The sequence below is a fragment of the Brachyhypopomus gauderio genome, chromosome 2 (assembly GCF_052324685.1).
Source record: "Brachyhypopomus gauderio isolate BG-103 chromosome 2, BGAUD_0.2, whole genome shotgun sequence".
Lineage (NCBI taxonomy): Eukaryota > Metazoa > Chordata > Actinopteri > Gymnotiformes > Hypopomidae > Brachyhypopomus > Brachyhypopomus gauderio.
This window is the reverse complement of record NC_135212.1, coordinates 2,374,512-2,389,547: the sequence shown is the minus strand read 5'-3', so window position 1 is coordinate 2,389,547 and position 15,036 is coordinate 2,374,512.

The following is a 15,036-nucleotide window of genomic DNA, read 5'->3' as shown; positions in this document are numbered from 1 at the left end:
TCGGTTGTTTTTAGTGGTTGAAAAGTACACTATCGCCACCTACTCGGAACATACGCTCAAGCACCATAACATGCACTGCGTTTCACCGCGAGGCTATTCAAATTTTAACTAGGATATACTATGATATAATTAAAGCATGCAAAGTTTCATAAAAGATGAATAAAGCAAAACCTGTTCAAATGAAAATATGACTCATTGCTAATGTTTCTGGTTTGCCCTGAATACAGAAACATAATTTTTATTTATTTGTTTATTTACATATTTATTTTTATTATATTTTTTACTGAAGTAGCATTAGATAAAATTGAAGTTTAGGGTAATGAAGTTTTACCTAACACATTAGATCTTATGAAGCAAGGCTTTTTGGACAAAACTGCTATGTGCAATTTTTTCACACAATGGCTGCCTTCCTCACACACTCAGTTCCCCACTCTGATTGATTTTCTGTGGGACAAGTGAGCTTTTGTTTGAAACTTGGAATCGATGCCATTCTCAAGCACGTATGTAGGTGCTAATTGGTGATTCTGTGTGTTTGAGGTGAAGAAAGAGGTCACAGCTACACATGGAGCCACAAGTAATGCCAGTAGGTAAGAGAGGGGGCGACATTATTGCACAGGCTACAGACAGGGTCAGAAACTCCAAACGTCCCTCCTACTGCAATGAAAGCTTTCAGATCAATCACTTCCATCTGGAGTGATCCAGCATGTGCCCTTTTGAAGGTTTGTGTTACCTCATTTGAGAATACAGCACCATCTTTGATAAGCAATGTTTTTTTTTTTATAAGTAGGAGGACCTGGTATCCAAGATTAAAGCAGTCAAAGTAATCTCTGAAGAAACATCTCCTTCAACGTCTGTTGCTTCACTTATGAGAAGTGTGCACACTCTCCATGAAAATGTATGTCTGTCTCTGGATGGAGTGGTACAGACACTCTGACGTGCAGACTGTATGTGAGAAGAACCATTTAATTCAGAGTCAGTGCATCCACGTGTGTGTTCAGTATGACATTGAGTCAGGCCGGTCAAGCTTCTACAGGAAGGTGGTACTCGTCTGTAGTTTTCAAAAGTCAATACAGGTGGGGATACTTTACAGGACAGGACAGAAAGGGGGAAGTGTTGTCAACAAGGTTACGGCATACGGTGCTGTACTGGGAGGAGAGGTTAGGATCATCTGAGGATCGGTCTTCAATGACTGAAGGGGACCTAAAAAAACTACAAACCGGATTCCCAAAAAGTTGGGACACTAAAAAAATTGTGAATAAAAACTGAATACAATGATGTGTAGGTGCCAACATCTAATATTTTAGAACCCTAACCCTAGAACACAAATCACAGATCAAAAGTTTAAACTAAGAGAATGTATGACTTTTCAAAATTTCATGGTGTCAACAAAAAGTTGGGACAAGGCCCTTTTTACAACTGTGTGGTATCCTCCTTTTTCTTAAAACACTCAACAGACGTCTGGGGACAGAGGAGACCAGTTTCTCAAGTTTAGAAATAGGAATGCTCTCCCATTCATGTCTAATACAGGTCTCTAACTGTTCAATCGCCTTGGGCCTTCTTTGTTGCACCTTCCTCTTTATGATGCACCAAATGTTCTCTATAGGTGAAAGATCTGGACTGCAGGCTGGCCATCTCAGTACCCAGATCCTTCTCCTACGTAGCCATGATGTGATTGCTGCAGAATGTGGTCTGGCATTATCTTGTTTAAAAATGCAGGGTCTTCCCTGAAAGAGATGACGTCTAGATGGGAGCATATGTTGTTCTAGAACCTGAACATAGTTCTCTGCATTAACGGTGCCTTTCCAGACATGCAAGCTGCCCATGCCACAAGCACTCATGCAACCCTATACCATCAGTGATGCAGGCTTCTGAGCGGAGCGTTGATAACAACTTGGGTTATCCTTGTCCAGATGACATGGCATCCCAGTGTTCCATAAAGAACTTCAAATTGTGACTCATCTGACCACAGAACAGTCTTCCATTTTGCTACACTCCATTTTAAATGACCCCTGGCCCAGTGCAAATGTCTGAGCTTGTGGAGCTTGCTTAGAAATGGCTTCCTCTTTGCACTGTAGAGTTTAAGCTGGCAATGGCAGATGGCACGGTGGGTTGTGTTCACTGACAATGCATTCTGGAAGTATTCCTGAGCCCATTCTGTTATTTGCTTGACAGTGGCATTCCTGTTTGAGGTGCAGTGACGTTTAAGGGCCTGGAAATCTCTGGATCTTTTGATGATGTTATGAACGGTTGATAAGACTTAGAAGTCTTTGCTATTTTATGCTGGGTAACACCATACTGGTATATCTTTCTGTGCAACTATGGTGGTATACCATCTTGGCTTCAGAGAGACACTGACACTCTGAGAAGCACTTTTCATAGCCTCCCAAATCCCTGAGGTGCCACGATTGAATAGGATTAATCTCAACATTATTTGGAATTTTGGAGCATTGGCATGGAATGTGTGACTGCTGTAAGATTCCTGAAACTGTTTGGTCATTCAGGAATTATTAAAGTCTGGAAGATACTGAACACACAGCTGTGCAGTTCAAGTTCAGGAAGTACAAATCACCTCTAGAGGATTGCTACAACCACCTGCTTTTGCTAACTGGTTTAAGCTGGCTGTAGAATTAATCATAAACAAACTGGGTGATACATAATGATGGCAGGGGTCTTACCATATGAAGTAGAACATTAATAGTTTGAGTGCTATAGGAAGAAGAGAGTTAAGAGTTAAGGTTCATTTTAGGCTTTAAGAAATGTGCCCAGGTGTGCAGACATCTAACCTTTCACACACAGGAAAGAGTATGGTTTTAAAACACTCCACCACAGGCTACAATAAACTGTATTGAGTGATTTTTTTCTATTATATTGACCATGTGTATCCGTGTATCTGTTACTCAGCCACTACCCAAAACATGAGATCAGACTTCATGCATCTAGCCACAAATGCTATTGAATAATATTATCATTTGTTTCTTATCTTATTTAAGCTTAGTTAGGTTAGAGGTTGTAGAGGGGATTCATAGCCACATGGCTCTCCATGTGTGCTGGAGAATAAGTGCGTTATAAGCATGTTATAAATACAAATACCTCTCTTTCTCATCCACAGAAGAATCATCCCCCTGTTGTCTTTATGTCTATGTGTTATTTAGATCACAGAACAACTGCTTTGAGGTTAGTCATTGAATTTCATTGAATGACGTATTCGATGGCATGTCAGGCCCAGAGTTGAACAAGTAGTGAACATTATACATGCTCACAGCACTTTTTAGGGGACGCAACCCTGTATCTCTGATTCTATTCAAATGTGTCTATGTCGATGCCAGTCAAATGTGGCAGTTTGCTGCATTATCAGAAGCATGCTCAGTCAGTGCCAGGGGCTGATATCATTATGCCTGCATCCTTGGTGGTGAACACACACACATACAGGCAGGCTCCACACTGAGCGGTTTTCCTCATCAATTAAGGCAACTGGTTGTAATGACTGTAATCACCCTTAATTGTAATGGTCAGACAGAGCTGTTTATAGCAGTAAGAGGGCATTAGGCAGTCTGTAACTCAGTGGGATTTACAGCCTCCTGACAAAGTACAAGACTCTAGGAAGAGTGCTATACATCTACCTTACACTCTGTGGCTGTGTGGATTAGAAGATCAGACTGACAGATACTACAGGGGACTGGCCTGTGTTTTATTCCCCAGTGAGTGAAAATGACTTGGCTTATGTATTGTAACATAGGCAAAATAATAAAGCTTGAATACCTTTTATGAATTTTGACGAAATTTTTAGTTCGTCATTTATAGGTAAGGAGTTGCATTTTACTTTTTATGCTTTCCTGTAGATTGAAAATGAATTTATTTTTTGCAGAGTTGAACATTTTAAATATTTTCTAACTGTCAGGGATGTTGATGAGATTAATAATGTCAACCATTGCATAGAAAACATAAAATGGTAATGAGGACATCAGCTCCTTTCACACACACACACACACACACACACACACACACACACACACACACACACACACACACACACACACACGCACACACACACGCACACACACACATACACACACACACACACACACACACACGCACACACACACACACACACACACACACACACACACACACACACACATGCTGTATCATACTCATTCACTGTGAAAGGAGGCTGTCTGGCTGTATTTCATCTTCTGAGAGGACATTCTCTCAGCACTCTGCAGGATTGACAGCAGCTGGTCTAAGAAATACAGGAAATCATTGGAGCCTCCAAGACTAAGAGTGTTAGTCAAGTAATTGTATACTGCTCTATTGATTGTAATATAAATATAGACCGATGTATGACTCTCCACCCCCATGGGCCAAATGCAAGATGGCGGTCAGTTAAAGAGGCAAAGAGGGGACCTGTATCCATGTGACATAAACTCTACTTAAATTCATCATTAGATGAGGACTGGAAGAGTATATCAGATATGCTGTTTAGTTTGTTTCAGCACAGGCAAAAATACAAGCACATTTGAACTGCATGCGTATTCAGTCACTTAAATAATCCTGTATTAATCTACACCCTGTTAAAAAACAGAAGAGCACATTTAGCATTTCACAGCATTTATTTTCATGAATTTAAAGAAAAACAGATATTCCAATAAATTAGTTAAAATTTCATTTGAAGACAGGCAAAAACCAGGGGAAACCAAGGAAATGGAAAATGAATAGGAGAAGACAAGAAATACAGAACTGGAGGACCAAGGAAAGGGAAGAGAGACGGGGAGGTGAGACAGGGGGAGAGACGGGGGTGAGACAGGGGGAGAGACGGGGGTGAGACAGGGGGAGAGACAAGGGGAGAGACGTGGGGAGAGACGGAGGCAGAGACGGGAGAGAGAGATGGGGGAGAGATGGAGGGAGAGACGGAGGGAGAGACGGGAGAGAGAGACGGGGGAGGGAAAGGGAGCAGGTGGAGACAGCTGAACCGCACAGAACAAATCTGCATAAAAAGGCTGTGAGAAACGCCAAAACACATAAGCTGAAAGGAGAGATGACGGTGCAGGTACGAGTTTCGGTGCCGTAATCTTGCTCTCTGTGGTGATGGGGTTGGCCTACGTGTCTCTGTGGTGATGGGGCTGGCCTACGTGTCTCTGTGGTGATGGGGCTGGCCTACGTGTCTCTGTGGTGATGGGGTTGGCCTACGTGTCTCTGTGGTGATGGGTTTGGCCTACGTGTCTCTGTGGTGATGGGGTTGGCCTACGTGTCTCTGTGGTGATGGGGCTGGCCTACGTGTCTCTGTGGTGATGGGGTTGGCCTACGTGTCTCTGTGGTGATGGGTTTGGCCTATGTGTCTCTGTGGTGATGGGGCTGGCCTACGTGTCTCTGTGGTGATGGGGCTGGCCTACGTGTCTCTGTGGTGATGGGGCTGGCCTACGTGTCTCTGTGGTGATGGGGTTGGCCTACGTGTCTCTGTGGTGATGGGGTTGGCCTACGTGTCTCTGTGGTGATGGGGTTGGCCTACGTGTCTCTGTGGTGATGGGGCTGGCCTACGTGTCTCTGTGGTGATGGGGTTGGCCTACGTGTCTCTGTGGTGATGGGTTTGGCCTATGTGTCTCTGTGGTGATGGGGTTGGCCTACGTGTCTCTGTGGTGATGGGGCTGGCCTACGTGTCTCTGTGGTGATGGAGTTGGCCTACGTGTCTCTGTGGTGATGGGGTTGGCCTACGTGTCTCTGTGGTGATGGGGTTGGCCTACGTGTCTCTGTGGTGATGGGGTTGGCCTACGTGTCTCTGTGGTGATGGGGCTGGCCTACGTGTCTCTGTGGTGATGGGTTTGGCCTACGTGTCTCTGTGGTGATGGGTTTGGCCTATGTGTCTCTGTGGTGATGGGGCTGGCCTACGTGTCTCTGTGGTGATGGGGCTGGCCTACGTGTCTCTGTGGTGATGGGGCTGGCCTACGTGTCTCTGTGGTGATGGGGCTGGCCTACGTGTCTCTGTGGTGATGGGGTTGGCCTACGTGTCTCTGTGGTGATGGGGTTGGCCTACGTGTCTCTGTGGTGATGGGGTTGGCCTACGTGTCTCTGTGGTGATGGGTTTGGCCTACGTGTCTCTGTGGTGATGGGTTTGGCCTACGTGTCTCTGTGGTGATGGGGTTGGCCTATGTGTCTCTGTGGTGATGGGGTTGGCCTACGTGTCTCTGTGGTGATGGGGTTGGCCTATGTGTCTCTGTGGTGATGGGGTTGGCCTACGTGTCTCTGTGGTGATGGGGTTGGCCTATGTGTCTCTGTGGTGATGGGGTTGGCCTACGTGTCTCTGTGGTGATGGGGTTGGCCTACGTGTCTCTGTGGTGATGGGGCTGGCCTACGTGTCTCTGTGGTGATGGGGTTGGCCTACGTGTCTCTGTGGTGATGGGGCTGGCCTACGTGTCTCTGTGGTGATGGGGCTGGCCTACGTGTCTCTGTGGTGATGGGGTTGGCCTACGTGTCTCTGTGGTGATGGCTTTGGCCTACGTGTCTCTGTGGTGATGGGGTTGGCCTACGTGTCTCTGTGGTGATGGGGCTGGCCTACGTGTCTCTGTGGTGATGGGGTTGGCCTACGTGTCTCTGTGGTGATGGGGTTGGCCTACGTGTCTCTGTGGTGATGGGGCTGGCCTACGTGTCTCTGTGGTGATGGGGTTGGCCTACGTGTCTCTGTGGTGATGGGGTTGGCCTACGTGTCTCTGTGGTGATGGGGCTGGCCTACGTGTCTCTGTGGTGATGGGGTTGGCCTACGTGTCTCTGTGGTGATGGGGTTGGCCTACGTGTCTCTGTGGTGATGGGGCTGGCCTACGTGTCTCTGTGGTGATGGGGTTGGCCTATGTGTCTCTGTGGTGATGGGGCTGGCCTACGTGTCTCTGTGGTGATGGGGTTGGCCTACGTGTCTCTGTGGTGATGGGGTTGGCCTACGTGTCTCTGTGGTGATGGGGTTGGCCTACGTGTCTCTGTGGTGATGGGGTTGGCCTACGTGTCTCTGTGGTGATGGGGCTGGCCTACGTGTCTCTGTGGTGATGGGGTTGGCCTAAGTGTCTCTGTGGTGATGGGGTTGGCCTACGTGTCTCTGTGGTGATGGGGTTGGCCTACGTGTCTCTGTGGTGATGGGGTTGGCCTACGTGTCTCTGTGGTGATGGGGCTTGCCTACGTGTCTCTGTGGTGATGGGTTTGGCCTACGTGTCTCTGTGGTGATGGGTTTGGCCTATGTGTCTCTGTGGTGATGGGGCTGGCCTACGTGTCTCTGTGGTGATGGGGCTGGCCTACGTGTCTCTGTGGTGATGGGGCTGGCCTACGTGTCTCTGTGGTGATGGGGCTGGCCTATGTGTCTCTGTGGTGATGGGGTTGGCCTACGTGTCTCTGTGGTGATGGGGTTGGCCTACGTGTCTCTGTGGTGATGGGGTTGGCCTACGTGTCTCTGTGGTGATGGGTTTGGCCTACGTGTCTCTGTGGTGATGGGTTTGGCCTACGTGTCTCTGTGGTGATGGGGTTGGCCTATGTGTCTCTGTGGTGATGGGGTTGGCCTACGTGTCTCTGTGGTGATGGGGTTGGCCTATGTGTCTCTGTGGTGATGGGGTTGGCCTACGTGTCTCTGTGGTGATGGGGTTGGCCTATGTGTCTCTGTGGTGATGGGGTTGGCCTACGTGTCTCTGTGGTGATGGGGTTGGCCTACGTGTCTCTGTGGTGATGGGGCTGGCCTACGTGTCTCTGTGGTGATGGGGTTGGCCTACGTGTCTCTGTGGTGATGGGGCTGGCCTACGTGTCTCTGTGGTGATGGGGCTGGCCTACGTGTCTCTGTGGTGATGGGGTTGGCCTACGTGTCTCTGTGGTGATGGCTTTGGCCTACGTGTCTCTGTGGTGATGGGGTTGGCCTACGTGTCTCTGTGGTGATGGGGCTGGCCTACGTGTCTCTGTGGTGATGGGGTTGGCCTACGTGTCTCTGTGGTGATGGGGTTGGCCTACGTGTCTCTGTGGTGATGGGGCTGGCCTACGTGTCTCTGTGGTGATGGGGTTGGCCTACGTGTCTCTGTGGTGATGGGGTTGGCCTACGTGTCTCTGTGGTGATGGGGCTGGCCTACGTGTCTCTGTGGTGATGGGGTTGGCCTACGTGTCTCTGTGGTGATGGGGTTGGCCTACGTGTCTCTGTGGTGATGGGGCTGGCCTACGTGTCTCTGTGGTGATGGGGTTGGCCTATGTGTCTCTGTGGTGATGGGGCTGGCCTACGTGTCTCTGTGGTGATGGGGTTGGCCTACGTGTCTCTGTGGTGATGGGGTTGGCCTACGTGTCTCTGTGGTGATGGGGTTGGCCTACGTGTCTCTGTGGTGATGGGGTTGGCCTACGTGTCTCTGTGGTGATGGGGCTGGCCTACGTGTCTCTGTGGTGATGGGGTTGGCCTAAGTGTCTCTGTGGTGATGGGGTTGGCCTACGTGTCTCTGTGGTGATGGGGTTGGCCTACGTGTCTCTGTGGTGATGGGGTTGGCCTACGTGTCTCTGTGGTGATGGGGCTTGCCTACGTGTCTCTGTGGTGATGGGTTTGGCCTACGTGTCTCTGTGGTGATGGGTTTGGCCTACGTGTCTCTGTGGTTATGGGTTTGGCCTACGTGTCTCTGTGGTGATGGGGCTGGCCTACGTGTCTCTGTGGTGATGGGGCTGGCCTACGTGTCTCTGTGGTGATGGGTTTGGCCTACGTGTCTCTGTGGTGATGGGTTTGGCCTATGTGTCTCTGTGGTGATGGGGTTGGCCTACGTGTCTCTGTGGTGATGGGGTTGGCCTATGTGTCTCTGTGGTGATGGGGCTGGCCTATGTGTCTCTGTGGTGATGGGGTTGGCCTACGTGTCTCTGTGGTGATGGGGCTGGCCTACGTGTCTCTGTGGTGATGGGGTTGGCCTACGTGTCTCTGTGGTGATGGGGTTGGCCTATGTGTCTCTGTGGTGATGGGGCTGGCCTACGTGTCTCTGTGGTGATGGGGTTGGCCTATGTGTCTCTGTGGTGATGGGGTTGGCCTATGTGTCTCTGTGGTGATGGGTTTGGCCTACGTGTCTCTGTGGTGATGGGGTTGGCCTACGTGTCTCTGTGGTGATGGGGTTGGCCTATGTGTCTCTGTGGTGATGGGGTTGGCCTATGTGTCTCTGTGGTGATGGGGTTGGCCTATGTGTCTCTGTGGTGATGGGGCTGGCCTACGTGTCTCTGTGGTGATGGGGTTGGCCTACGTGTCTCTGTGGTGATGGGGCTGGCCTACGTGTCTCTGTGGTGATGGGGTTGGCCTACGTGTCTCTGTGGTGATGGGGCTGGCCTACGTGTCTCTGTGGTGATGGGGTTGGCCTACGTGTCTCTGTGGTGATGGGGCTGGCCTACGTGTCTCTGTGGTGATGGGGCTGGCGTACGTGTCTCTGTGGAAGACACTTGCATGTTTTTTGTTTCCTAATGCCTGGATCCTCTCTACATTCTGGGGAGGGTTTTGTTCATATTTTTGTTCCTTTCTAAAAAACATGGCTAGCTTGTTTTTATTTTGTTATTCAGATGCTTGTGGTACAGTTAAGTCTGCTTTAAGGTTTAATAAAGTGCTGAATTCAAATGAAAGTTCAAATGATTTTTATAGCCTCAGTAATGAGAGGAATGCTAATCCTCTTTCTCTTTCTGTGTGTCTGTATGTCTGCGTGTCTGTCGGTGTGTCTGTGTGTTTTCTCTTTACTACATTGTGAAAGTTTCTATTTACAGTTTCTGTGTAGGGACAGAGCTGCGATGGCACTGAGTAAAGTGTTCATTATAAAATTAGTCTGCTCTGCGCCCACGAAAGAGTTTACACTGTTGAAAGGTGCATTGTTCTCTCATCAGCTCAACCTTTCTGGCTATGTGCAAAGCAGAGAGCAGCAGCATAGCAAGAGACGCTTCCTCAAACAAAGTACTCCACATGTAGAGAGATGGGCCAGCTTGCCCTCCCACACTTACCCTATACACAACCAAACTACACTCACTCACGTAGGTGGCAATAAAAGCATGAACTATAGTAATAAGAGTAGGTCCAGACCTGACTGTACTGTACTAGCCACCAAGCTGAATAAGCATATGGGCAAATATACGAAGGCAATGCCAGAGGCTCAGACCACCACCTACTGACAGGCAGAACTGTGCACCAAGATTCAAAGACCAGACCAGAGGTGGAAAGAGTACTAAAAAATTGTAATTAAGTAAAAGTATCATTACTTTGCCTAAATTCTACTCAGAGTAAAAGTAAAATTACCCATCTCAAAATTTACTTGAGTAAAAGTACAAAATTACTTCATTTAAAATGTAATTAGAGTAAAAGTTACTTAGTTACTTTCAGTTATTTAATGAAAAAAGGATGAGTCATGAATCAAATTCAGCACAAGTGAATTTTTTATCAAAATTTTAATCGTTTTAATCGATTTCAAAGCGTATTTAAGTGCACATCCACACTTGCAAAAGATCAGCTGGGCTCAGGAACATACTTCCTCACAGCACAAGGACAATCACAACCTGTACCATAAAGTGCAAACAATTTTCAGTCCTATTGTCCAATGGACAAAATTATGATAAGAATAAAGAAATTTAAATTACAAATTATTCAAAAAACAAAATGCACAGAAAATTAAATGCCCACAAGATACCACAAATCAAACTAAAATGCAACAGGATTCCACAATTTAAAAGTAAGCGCTCACAGGATCCAACTATTCAAAATACAGTGCCCACAGGATCCCACTATTCACAATAAAATGCCCACAGGATGCCACAACTCAAAATAAAACAAAATGCACACAGGATTCCACTATTCAAAATACAGCGTCCATGGGATTCCACTTTTCACAATAAATTGTCCACATTATCCCACAGATCCTGATAGATTGAAGATTTAAAGATAGAACAATCTAGTGCACCGGATTACGACCTGATTATGAGACAATGGAAAGGGTGCACGCAAGGCAAGGCCACGCATGTAACGTCGGATGTACCAACAAGTACATACCGAGTCAAAACCAAGAGAGTAGTAGACCCAAGTGCGAGAAAATGAAACTTAGGACACCAGGGGAAGTAACTGGCAGCAGGCAGATGCCGTGACGAAAAACCCTTCCCAAAATAAAATGAAGAATGGATAGGAAGAGATAAAGCAGGGGGAAACTTGAGGTAGGCTAGTAAGCAGCGCAGGAGATAGTTACTCGAATAAGTAGTAGAAAAGCAAGAGAGATGAGAGAGAGCATAAGGTGGCAAGACACCTAAACACAAGAAACACAACCAGAGATCACAGAGAAAGGGCTGAGGACGTAAGGGCGAGCCAAAACGATTCAGCAGTGATCCGTTTCACTAAGCTTCCTTAAGAAGCCATAGAGACGGCTAAAACGGATCACTGCTGATTGTGCCTGGAGAGTCTAGGACTGACTCTGGTGCCTCTACTTTTGTTAGGAGGAGCGGCAGCCGAGTCAGCCCTGACAACACAATTGACTTTCAGTTCCGGGACTCAGAAGTTTAAATTTCTGCCCGCATTTAATTTTTCACCATCAATATTTTTTTACAAAGTAACGTGAGGGGTTTCAAATGTAGTGAAGTAAAAGTACTTAGGTCAAAATTTACTCAAGTAAAAGTGAAAATTACATATTTCAAAAACTACTCAGAAAACTACAAATTACTCATAAAAAGTACTCAATTACAGTAATGTGAGTAAATGTAATTCATTACTTTTCACCCCTGGACCAGACAGACCAAGCTAAGCATCACTTGTGGCGGCCGCTCCCCACAAGTGTGTGTGTGTGTGTGTGTGTGTGTGTGTGTGTGTATGTACTGTATATTGACTTTAGAAGCTATATTAATGAAAAACTCAGTTTTCAAAAAAGGCTAAGAATTAACTGGCTGTATTAATATATATTCACTCAGTAATACATTTGTAAATATCATTTATGCAATCATTTGCATATGAAACTAAAATTTTAAGTGGATATGCTGTATATATATTCAAGGAGAAAACGTGGATGTATTTATTTGATATGCTGAGTTTTAATATCCTGATATTATGGCTAACTCCTCTCGTTGCTTAGGATACATACCACATTCAGACGAATTGTATCACATGATTAGATATCATTGATATGTTGAAATGTTTCACCTGCCCAAAGAGGTCATTCCACTCTTCGATATACATAAGAATGTGCCCAGTATAAAACAAGGCATTATCAGTCGCCTAACTTCGGCAGTACTACAGAAGTGCAAAAATGGCTTACTATAGCCACCTTTTAGAAACAGACTGATAGAGAAGTTAAACAAGGCACACAGAATTCTGCATGCATGCAGTCTATGAATTATTCATCATTATGATTCATTGAGTTTGGCACCTGCAGCATGACATGGCAGCACAACCGTATTCTTTGAAGTATTGCTTGAGTACTCTTTATAAGCATTTCATAGCATCTCCTCCTGCACTTCATACACACATCCTTGTGAACCTCACAGCGCTTGTGCAAGAAAAACTTTGCCAGTGCAATAGGACGCAGTACCGGCTGTGACTGAATGTAAACTTAGACAATGAGCCTAAACATCAATTACTCCCCAATATCTCTCTCTTTCACTCTCTCTCTCTTGCTCTCTCTCTCACTCTTTATCTCTCTCTCTTGCTCTCTCCTAACCAACTATGGACTGCTTGCTGTGCGCTACCGCTGTGTTAGATTAATGCGGTAAGCTTTAACGCCGCACCAGGAGAGGGGGGATTGTGCTTGGCAGAGAACAAGAGGATCTGGCATCCTGGAGTGATTGCCTAGTGAACCTCAGCTGTTTGACAAGGCTAGGACCCCAGCATGCATCAGATCAGCCGGCTTGGGAAGGCGACTTCTCTGCATGATCCAACTCTTCGCTAGTCCTACCATGCCCTCAAAACACATTTAACCCTTATATCGGTATTCACTTTTAAAAGTTATAAAGCCAAGCGGTTCCACAGACACTCCTTGGTACTCACATACCCCATTAGCCCAGATGACTCTACATTTTGTTTACTGAGATCTTTATGGGTGGCATTTGTTTGTTTGTTTTTGGCCACTGACATTAAAGATCGTACTACAAAAAGGGTTGAAGATAAACACTATCACCACACTTATTATATACATTATCGATAATCCTTAACAAATCTCTACCAACATTATCTCCACACGTATATAATATACATTATCATTAAATCTTATCAAATCTCTATGTTTATGCCTCTTGTGTGACATTATTGGCAGAGCAGTTTTGGAATCCAAAAAGTTTTGGAGACCTCACTATGTTCAGGTGTTGCCAACTGTTTTACTCATTTACTAATATTTAGGATTATTTTATTAATCCTGCTTGATCATTAAATATCAACACCCTTTTGTCTCTCTTTAGGATCTTTGACTTGTCCCACAAGAGATGCTGGGATTGGCTCCAGCCCCACGCCCCACTGATGGCTAATGAAATGTAGTGTGCGTGTTACCTTAGATTTACACCTTGGTCAAAATGCATGCCTCCTGAATAACCATTTACAAAAACCCAAAGATGTAAGAAAAATTACTAAATAAACTTTTTTAAAAATATTTATATGATAGTTGCATGATATGTAAATATTCAAAATTAGAAGCCTTTTCAGGTATACGTTCATGAAACACAAACTCATATGAACACACTAAGAGCACATAATTCACAATTTAATGAATTTAGGCCACTGTTTGAAACTCTAGTCTTTCTCTCTTTTTCAACTGGAAGGCCAAGCGATCATTGTTTACAGATATCACACTCCAACATCACACACTGCAAGTACAGGATCACCCATCAGTACAGTACAGTACAATACAGTACATCAATATACAAAACAGACATAAAAATACAGGCAAAAATGCATGCCAATATCCTTACACAGAATATCCTATTTTATCTGTCCCCATAAGAACAAACATAGGAACACACATATTTTAGATTAGCCACTGTAATGGTCATTTTATAATTTAGTCTTGGCAGACATTACTTCTGATATTACGCTTGAATCCTTCACGATTTAATCCTGTTTGTCCCTGTACTCTGATTTCATGTGTCAGCATCCATGTACTCGTGCAGGACCATGGACAGCTGCACACTGGCCCTCACAGAGCAGCATTGTTAATCATTCCGTTCAAATATGTAAACCAAAATGTGCATAGACACTACCTCAGTTTTTAAATGCAGTCCAAACATTTTTTTTTACAATGGGACACAATTTGGAACTTGCTTCTCTTGTTAATATGTTTAGCAAAATTCTGTCGGTAGCAATCAATGTTAGTTAGATCGCTTCAGTACTAGCTGAATTGTGCTGTCAGTCATCCTGATCTGTTGACTATAGCCCCGGGTGGAATCCTTTACTGATTTTCACGGGATCCTCTTTAAGATGAATGTGCACCGAACTTAAGATTCACTAAATTGTTTATTGTTTATTTGTTTGCAGTGAGCCATAGCTGTAGAGATAAGAAGGGGAGCATTATAATGAATGACTGAATGATTATAAGCCAATGTAATAAATAAGCTAACGAGCTTTCGCAGATGCATCGGATTTTGAGATAGTGAACACTCCGAGTAGCCTACTCCCAGACACACGATAGGTGGGGGTCGCACAAGTGTGTGGATTTTGGCAAAAATCCAAAATAGCAAAAATCTGAATCACGTGAGTGCGCAGCTCATCCTCAAAATTTCGTTACGTTGGACACGAGACCTTTATCTAATTAAACAAGAGATCGTTTTTTGCAGAGAATCAATCAATTACATACGAACGAGCTCTATAATATACACAGCATATCAACTCCTTAAAGACTGCAATTAAACAAATCATCATAGATGCAGCTAGAGAGAGAGAGAGAGAGAGAGAGAGAGAGAGAGAGAGAGAGAGAGAGAGAGAGAGATCCAGTGCAGATGGGAAATCTCCGTCCATTAATTCCGAAATGTCTGCTGCTAAGAATAGCCTGTCGCTCCTCGCCCCGCGTGCCCTCGCGTAGCGCAGCCGCTCCCCGGGGACGCGCGCTAACTCCCCCGTCACTATAC